The sequence below is a fragment of the Zingiber officinale genome, chromosome 8B (assembly GCF_018446385.1).
Source record: "Zingiber officinale cultivar Zhangliang chromosome 8B, Zo_v1.1, whole genome shotgun sequence".
Lineage (NCBI taxonomy): Eukaryota > Viridiplantae > Streptophyta > Magnoliopsida > Zingiberales > Zingiberaceae > Zingiber > Zingiber officinale.
In genome coordinates, this window is record NC_056001.1 from 88,042,451 (window position 1) to 88,051,718 (window position 9,268).

The window sequence follows — 9,268 nt, forward strand, 5'->3', positions numbered from 1 at the left end:
AATATTAGGTTGATAACAGAATTCAATTCTTTGAACTGAGTTTCAGGAAAAGCAATCAGCAACTCTTTGGTTTCTTTCCTGTCAATTCTGCATTCTGTTCATTTTTGTCCCTGCATCTGATTACTGATATGATCTGGAAAAAAAAATGCCCAATCTGCGCTCATTCTAGAATTCTGAATTATAGCGTGCAGATTGAAGACCTCAATTAACAAGACCCATCTCTCTTCCTCTACTTTCAGTAATCAACTAGAATTCTGTTTCTGCAAATTCTTTGCTTCAGATTCTTCAAAATTTCCAATCCAAACGGAATTCTTTGATTTGATTCATCATATGCTCCTAATTACATCCACCCCTTATCAACATATCAAAATTATGATAACTTGTAACTTCTGCACTTTAGAAACATGAATCAGTCTTCTAGCTCACTGATTTTGTTTTACAAACTTCCATCCAAATTTACCTAGTTAATAAGCCTTGGAAGATGGCTCATTTAAAAATGAATCAAGTTAGCTCAAATTCCATTCATTTCAGATTCGAAAAGCAAGAGAGTTTGGCTCAATTCAACATATTACCCCTTGGTATAGAACTGATCTATTTTTAAAGCAGAATGCGATTTCAATTCAGATGCTAACTTCTTTTGTCTTAACATCTTCTTCTGCACTTGACTAACATTAAGTCTTACTTCCTTCCCTGCATTGGCACGAAAATTTCAGCTTGGATCTTACTTTTCCCTACTGCCTTATAGTCTGATACCCAAACTGCAAATTTGGTTCAGCCTTCAATTCTAGCTTTGCTTTTCTGTTTTGTATCAAATTCCTTATCTAAAAGTTTTGTAAACTCTAGAGAAGAAGGACAACCATTCATCAATACTAAGTAGCAGCTGGGTTTCAGATTTTTCTATGGTCCAGTAGCCCTTGAACTTCATTCTGCACAGCCACTGCACAATTTCAGAAATCACTTGGCACATAACTTTGTATCAACTTTGCATTGTTTAGCCAAAAAAAATATCAACTCTTCTTCGTCTTGTTTCTTATGACCTTTTACAATGCATATTCAAGAGCTTTCAATTTTCCAGCAGCTTTTGTTCATTAAAATCCACTTCCCAATTGGCACAAGAATGTCAACTTCTTTTCTGTAAAATCTGCATTTATGGAGTTTCTGCACATTACTCATATCTGGATCATTTTTTTTTTTGATCATCTCCAATGCCAACTTTCTTTGTCTTTCTTCATCCTTGCCAATAAAATAATGTGTAAGCATTTAGTTCACAGCAGTAACAGATTCAGTGATGTTTTAGTTCTCTTCATTCGCATTCCATCACTGCACAGAAGTAATAATCAGATTTAAGTCCTGCACACTTCTTATGAGCCATCATTACATTCGCAACACTCCTACTCACACATCAAATGTATCAATTATTGGCACAAAACACACATCCATCTTTATCCACTAAGCTTCCTCAGTAATAACAATCATCCTGCTGATTCTTGCACTGCAGTGGAGCTAGAAAATCCCAACAATCTCTTCCTTTGTGCGTGCATGCTTAAACTCATAGTATATTTAATAATATTGACAAACCAAATACTAATGGAAGACCAAATGCTTCACTTTAGTTTTACAGAACAGATGCTTGTAACATGAATTGACACACAACTGGTACCAATTTCAGATTCCAATTCTACATATTTCCATTTACTTCCTACCTTCCAGCAATTATTAATGAAAGATATCATTAACATTTCAGTGGTGTTTCCAAATTTGGTGTCTTCATTAGCTTCCCATTCCTGTACAGCAGGAATGTTCAGATTTGAGCATTTTCCTGCAGATTGAACATCATTCTGTTATACACAAATTCCTGCTATCATCAGTAACAGTCCACTTGCTTCAATTCCTGCATTTAGCTCTGCAAACAAAATTTCAACATTCAAAACCTTACTAAGACGTTGAGTGTATCACCATAGTATCAACTTCCAAAATTCCAAACTATTGGAGCTTGCTCTTTTCATGAATAAACTCAAAGAATGATTAGGTTTAGCATTCAATCCAATGAACCCTCCATTCACCACTTCCTTGTACAGAAGGAATCTAAACCATGTTGGCACAAAAATACTACAAAATCAGCCCTTGTCTTCAAACCATTTCCTGAATTATAACTTGTGTACACTCCATAGCATCTAACATTGAACTCCAATGCATTCAAACTTATCTTTGAACATTCAATATTCCGGCCATCCAATCTCCATGAACATTGATCATGTGTACCATCATCATACTTAAAATATTGAGCCATCATTAAACAATCTAACTCATCAAGATAATCAACCAAAACTCTCAATAAGAGAATGATAAGCAAAGATTACCTAGGGTTTAGAATGCTAGATGAGAATGTTTCAAGAAAATTATGAAGAAAGAAATGGGAAGTTATGAGCAAACAAGAATGATAAATATCCCTCATTTCCATGCATACATATGCTATTGTGACCTTGAAAAGAAACTAAGCAAGTTCTAGAGTTTCAATTGCTATGATTGCATGCCACACAAGAGAGAATAATAGTGTATAGGCTTGAAGTGGACCTCACTAGGTAATATTCATGCAAACAAGCTCAATTAATCAAATTGAAATCCACCACCATTTTAACCAATTTCATGTAAGTAAAACATCCAATCATGTCCAATGACCTAAAATTGATGATCAAATTTAAGAAACTTTTACCATCTTAAAAATATTACTTAGAAAATTCCCATGGAAACTTTTATTCAAATGACATGCTATGTATACCAACTAAATGCAAAGTATGGAAATAAAATTGCAAAATGTATAAACAAAGTGCAAATGCAAAGTATGAAACTAAAATGCAAATGAAAAGTATTAAACTAAAGACACGTATAAAGCAAGAATTTATTAACAAAGCATGAATTAAAACGCAAAAGGAAGTGAAATTGGAACCAACTCCCGTTTAAATTCCCGGTGGTTGAAGAAGATCTAACAAAAGAAGCCACCCCGGAAGTGGAGTATTTGTGTTTCCAATCAAATTCTTCTTATTACTAATTTTTCCCTTCTTAGCTTTTTCTGGAGATCTAAGTCGGTTCAGTTTAAGTACCCACTCCGGAAGCTTATGTTCTCCTATACAATCAATAAAAGAAAACACCTCCCACACACATGTGGGATTAAAAGAAAATAGGAGAATATTAGTGTGGGTAAAACATATATCAAGAAATGCATCACATCTAATAAAATCAATAAATGGTACCTCTATGAAATTCTTTGATGTATCACAAACAATACTTACCTTATCATGTTGAAAGGTACCTGGAGTGGTGTTTGTTACCTCCTTTTCATCAAATGAATGCTCATGTTCTAGTTCTAGTGAATGTTCAACCTCATGTAGTGATTCTTGGGTGCTTGGCTCCATAGCACAAGTCCCTACACTTACATCTTCAATTCTTGGTGATTCTTGAGGTAATGCTTCCAGTAAGCACTCCCCTACACTTATATCATCTTCAACAATTAAATTTTCAATTCCTGCATCATTCACAACATCTAAAGCAATATCATTAGTAGAATCAGAAATATAAACAACTACATCATCATCACAAATGAAACTAGAAAATTCTTGTGAATAAATGGAAGTAGGGTCAGGCCTGACAGAATCACTACTTTCCATCTCCTCACTGGCGTTATGTGCTTGTAACTGATTAATGGATGACGCAATCTGATCTAACTGACTCTGAATATTCTGTATCCTTGCAAATTATTGCTCTTGATGCTCTCTCATTTGATGCATAACTTCATTGAATTTCCAAACTGACTCTGCAAATTTTTCTTGTACATCCTCGTACCTATTCCGTTGCTCCATAGGTAGGTAGTACTGAGGCTGATAATAATAGCTCTCCCTCCCATCTCCAAAATACGGATAATATGGATCCATGGTCAAATAAATCTCCTGTTCTTACACTGAAACACTAGCAAATAAAATTAGAAGACTCAGGAACAAATAAAATCAAACACATGGATATATAAACATGAAAGCAATCAAAACAATCCTAAAATTACTAAACATTGTATATTTTTCCCCGGCAACGGCGCCAAAATTTGATAATGCCTAAAATCTATATTAAATGTCACAAATAGGCTTATCAAATTGTACAAATGTATTTTCCACTGAACCCCTTAATTTCATAATAACGTTGTAGTAACGAGCCCAGGATCGATCCGAGGAACCAACGGTAGAATGTAATTTAGGATTGTCTTTTAATTCCTATTTTTGGGGTTTTCGATATAAAAATGGAATGGGGGATTTAAGCTTGAATTTAAATCTAACAAATGAAAAGCACAGCGAATAAAGAAATTAATCTAAAGCAACAGTAAAACCTAACTATGTGCCAATAATCAAACCTCAACGTATTGTCACTCTACGTTGTGATTAAACCATCGACACACACTTAAACTAAAGATAAAATAGAAAGACACAATTAAATCTGATCTAAACAGAAATGAAACCCTAACTTGAATTTAAACTCTAAACACTTAACCAAGCACAAATAAAACTTAAACTAAGCTTCAACAAGGAAAGAAATGCTAACTACTTGCATAAAAATATAACGAACATCAAATGAATCTGTTCTAAGCTGTAAAAACAATAACAAAACGAAATGAATCCTAACCAATCCAACTCACAACCAATCTCACCAACTTCACACTCAAGCCGTCACACAAGAGTGCCAAAGTCGAGACCACCCAACTCTGGACCTCAGTGGAGACTCTCTACAGCGTATCAGTTCCAGGATTGCTCAAGAACGCCGACGGACCACCCCCGACGAGCTAAGAACATCCCAAAACCCAAGAAAATGCCGAAAATCTAGAAATCTGACTCTGGATCTGATGGAAGGCTGTGGAACGCGGATGAACGTCGAGTGAAGCTCAGGAACACCGGAAGACCACCTCCTAATGTTGCTGATGGGAATCGGAGCATGGATTTGGAGGACCACCGCCAAATCGAGCTGGAAAAGGAAGATGCCGCGAGCCAAATTCCACCGGAGAGAACACTCGCCGGTGCTCCAGATGATCGGGATGAGCTGCAAAGAAGTCTTCCACCAAGGTAGAAGCTCGGGAAATGGATTGGAGAAGGAAAGGGATCGAAATCCCGGCAAAAGCTCACCGCGGGACGCGCAGCTGCGTGAGGAGATCGACGAAGAGGAATGCTACTGTAGCTTCTCATATTTAAATCAGATCTGGATCTGAACGGACGGTTGAGATGATTCCGGGCTAAATCAACGGTGAAAAGTCATCCAAAATCTGATCCGAAGGTACTGATGTTGATCTAGGGTCTGGATCTACTCTCCCGTAGGTTGGATCGATCAGATCATCACTGGATGCCCCATATCCGCCTTGTCTTCAATAAATAGTCCAGATTAAGTCGGCTGGATCAATAGCTAGATGAACTCAGATCTACATCAAAACTTCTGGATCTTCATCAATGGCTCAGATCTGCTCCCCATTAAGTTGGATCGGCCAGAACTTCAACGAATGGTCCAGATCTGTCCTATTCTTGATGAACGACACAAATCAACCCAAAGCTTGATCTTCTCGTTTAAATTCCGATTTGAGCCCAATTTCGGTCCAAATAGATCAAAATCTAAGATCCTTTGATGTCTACAAAATAAGAATCAAATATTAGCATTAAATAGCACAAAAATATGATAATTTGCAATTAAGTCCAAAAATACACACTATGCACAAAATGTAATGTAACCATGATTTAAACTAGGAAACCAACATCAAAACCATGCATAAATGAATCATAATAATGCAGTAAAATCATGGTTATCAGCGCCTCAAATACTGTTCATCCGAGGTCTAAGTTGCTTCTTTGTTCCTGCAAATTGTGTTAGTCCAAAACACAAACCCTGCAAAACAAAGTTAGCATAGAAATAGATATGATGGATATAGTTGACAGTCGTCGGACTGTCCGGGTTTGACTTGAGATTTCCAATCGGAAACCATAGGTCAACCCGACGCCTACTGTTCTCTCTACGGGGAACGCGTCCTCACCTACTCCACTCAGGAGATTTACCTGATGCCAGTGCGATCCTCCAGATCGACTGGACTTTGGCTCAGCGTTCGATGCTTCCGGACTTTCTGCTGGACTTCCTCTTCCCGGCTGGTCCAGTCTTTCACCTGGTTCGCGACACCAAGACTTTCCACCTAGGGTTACCCCCCACCCCCCAGGACTTTTGCCTGAAGCTCTCGACCTGCCAAGACTTTCCGCATAGGGTTACCACCCCCTATGACCTAAAGTCACCACCCCCTGGGGTTTTCGACCTGCCTAACCGAAGCTAGGATTTTCCTAAAACACTCAATTAAGTACGTTAGATCATAAAACAACTTAACTTTGAATTCTTTTGTCATTATCAAAACAATGGTCGATCGTCGGATGCTTTTCGCACCAACAATGTTTTTAGGGATGAATTTATTAGGCTAAGATGAAATCTGTTTGGAATATCCCTAAAGTGGGAGTTAATTGAGAAAATAATCTAGATCTTAATTTAAAAAAAATCTAAGTTATAAATTTTCCATTTCTATTCGTCTCGTGCTCGTGCCCTAGCCATCCACCGCGTCGCCCCCACTCTCTTCTTCTCCTCTCCATCACCGTCGCCCATCGAGGATGAGACGCCGATTGTCGTGAACCCTACTATCAGTGTCACCCTCTCCTCTCTTCTCTTGACCCACGTCGCTGCCCTAATTCCCCTTGGGATGCCCCAATTGCGCTATCCCTACCGCGTTGTCGATCGCCGACGACCTGACTACCCATCACCACCACCTGATCGCGCTAATGCTATCGATCTAGCCACCGATGGTGTGAGAGCCACTTTCGTCCACTATTTCTTATGGCCACTTTGCCTTGCACCTGATCGCCACCGACGATGCCCTACCGTCGAGTGTCGCTATCGCTGGAAGGAGGGATTGACGCTAGGGGAGATTGAGGCAACTCTCCCTCTTGCTTGAGGACTCGAGCAATAACTGTTTCAATCTAGGGAGGCATAAGTGGCATATCCATAGTTCCACTTTCTAGCACTACTGCAGGCCACCGCCAAGGATTCATCGTCGGAGGAGTGGTCATAAAGGGTTGAGGATATCAATGGATTTAGGCCTTGTTGAGACATTTGGCATACGATCACCAGCTGGGCACCAAGGAGTGGGCGCTACTGTTCCAGCAAGACCCAGAGTTTGATTAAGGACTTTGATTCGAAATGAGCGTCTCGACGTGAAAGTAGTTAGCACGATAGATAGATAAAGGCGGGTATTTCTTAACTTGTTTCTTTAAATATTTGACTTAGGTGCATGATCTATTTTATTGATTTGGTAGTATTGACTTATTTACCTTGACTCTAATTTAGATTCATTCTTAAGTTTGATACTTTATTGCGTGTCCTTATATTTTGATCTATTGGATATCTATGTAATTTCATTTGTTATTCATGATTGGGTTGGTTATATATATGCATGATATTACCAAACTGTAGTTTAGTTATAGACTTACGTTTGTCCATTTATATTATAATATGGTTATATACTTAGGCTCTTGCCTATAAGTTATTGATATCATATGTAGTATAGTTGTATGCTTGTGTAAGGGCATATATGTTAGTGAGATCATATTTACTTATACTTGATAGAAATCACTCTCCAGGGGTAGCGTATCCCACTAGGCTATTATCTTCGGATCACCATCTATGATTACTTGATCTTGATCCAGTTGTTTATTATATGTATGATGATACCATGGAGTTTAAGGAGATATTATGACTAGATGAGTAAGATTCCCTTGGATTGAGATTATTACTATTGTACTTGCTGTTGTGGTACCTAGACACATGTTATTTGACTTGTTATTTAATGCATGTTTATGCATTTAAAATGCCCTTTAGATCATATAGTGATCTTGAGCTACCGAATGTGAATCGTAGTGAATTGTTGAATATCCTACTAGACTTATGTAGGCTCAAGTCTACACATTGGTAAGATTATACCATAGTGTAGGATATCTAATATCTTACTAAACCCTTGGTTATTACTTAGGCTCATGCCTATCCGCTGTTGATTTTAGACCATAGGATAGCTTGAAGAGCATTATCCTTGGATGGATTGTTACTGCTTATTCGTCATTATGGCTGGGTATCTGCATATATGTTACGTCACCGCAAGTGCACGGTTATGTCGTCAGTAATATAAAAGATTATCGATCCCACAGAGACTGCTGATTAAGCACTAGTTAACTTCGCACAGCAAATTATCTAGACAAACGTAAGATTGGTTGGAAAAGAGAGAGTGAAGAAAAGAGAGAATGTAAAGAGTAGAGAAAGAGGGAGAGTTGGATTTGGGGATGGATAGACACTAGGATTTCGGTTTCATTATGATGCTAGTTAATGTCCCTATGCATTGTTCATCTCCCTAACTCCATGCTTACACTCGTGTAGGGGTTCTAACTAGAGTCCGTGAAGATTGTACCATAGACTGTACCCAAGTTCTACCGCCATTAAGTATAAAGATAATTTAGAAAGTCCGATTATAGGGAACATCCTTCTGTCACAAGAGCCCACGGTCCACGTTCCTAGATTACTCATATCACTTCCTAACAGTAGATTAATGCAATTAAGTAGAAGAGATAATTTAGGAAGTCCGATTATAGAGAACATCCTTCTCACACAAGGGCCCACGGTCCACGTTCCTAGATTACACAAGTCACTTCCTAGTATTAATTTGGGAGAACCCTCTAAACTCTAATTCTTCCTAACAAGAATTTATCCCCATTTCAAGGAACTACAGTAGAAAATGAGGGATACCTTCTGCCACAAAATCTCATGATCTTACATTCCAAGGCTCTTCCTCTACATGGTGATCTAACCCTGCATCTACATGGATTTACCTCACACACATTTCGTCAAACACATACAAGGCATAACACACATAGATGATGATATAAACACTTCATTGCATAGGAAAATATTCAAATACATAGTTCATACATTCAGAATCATATCACAGCTACTTCCTACATCCTAGATCTAGAGATCTACTCCATAGCAAAAGATTTACAAATAAGAGACAAGAAATTAAGCATTCCACACTCCAAAACAAGAGATAGAGAAGTGAGGAATGCTTATCTATGTATCGCAAGTCTTCTTACTTGCAACCCTTGCTACGGAGGTGGACAAATCGGTGAAGATGAAAGATCTAGGGTTCCCCCAAGGTGGAGAACTCTTCTCT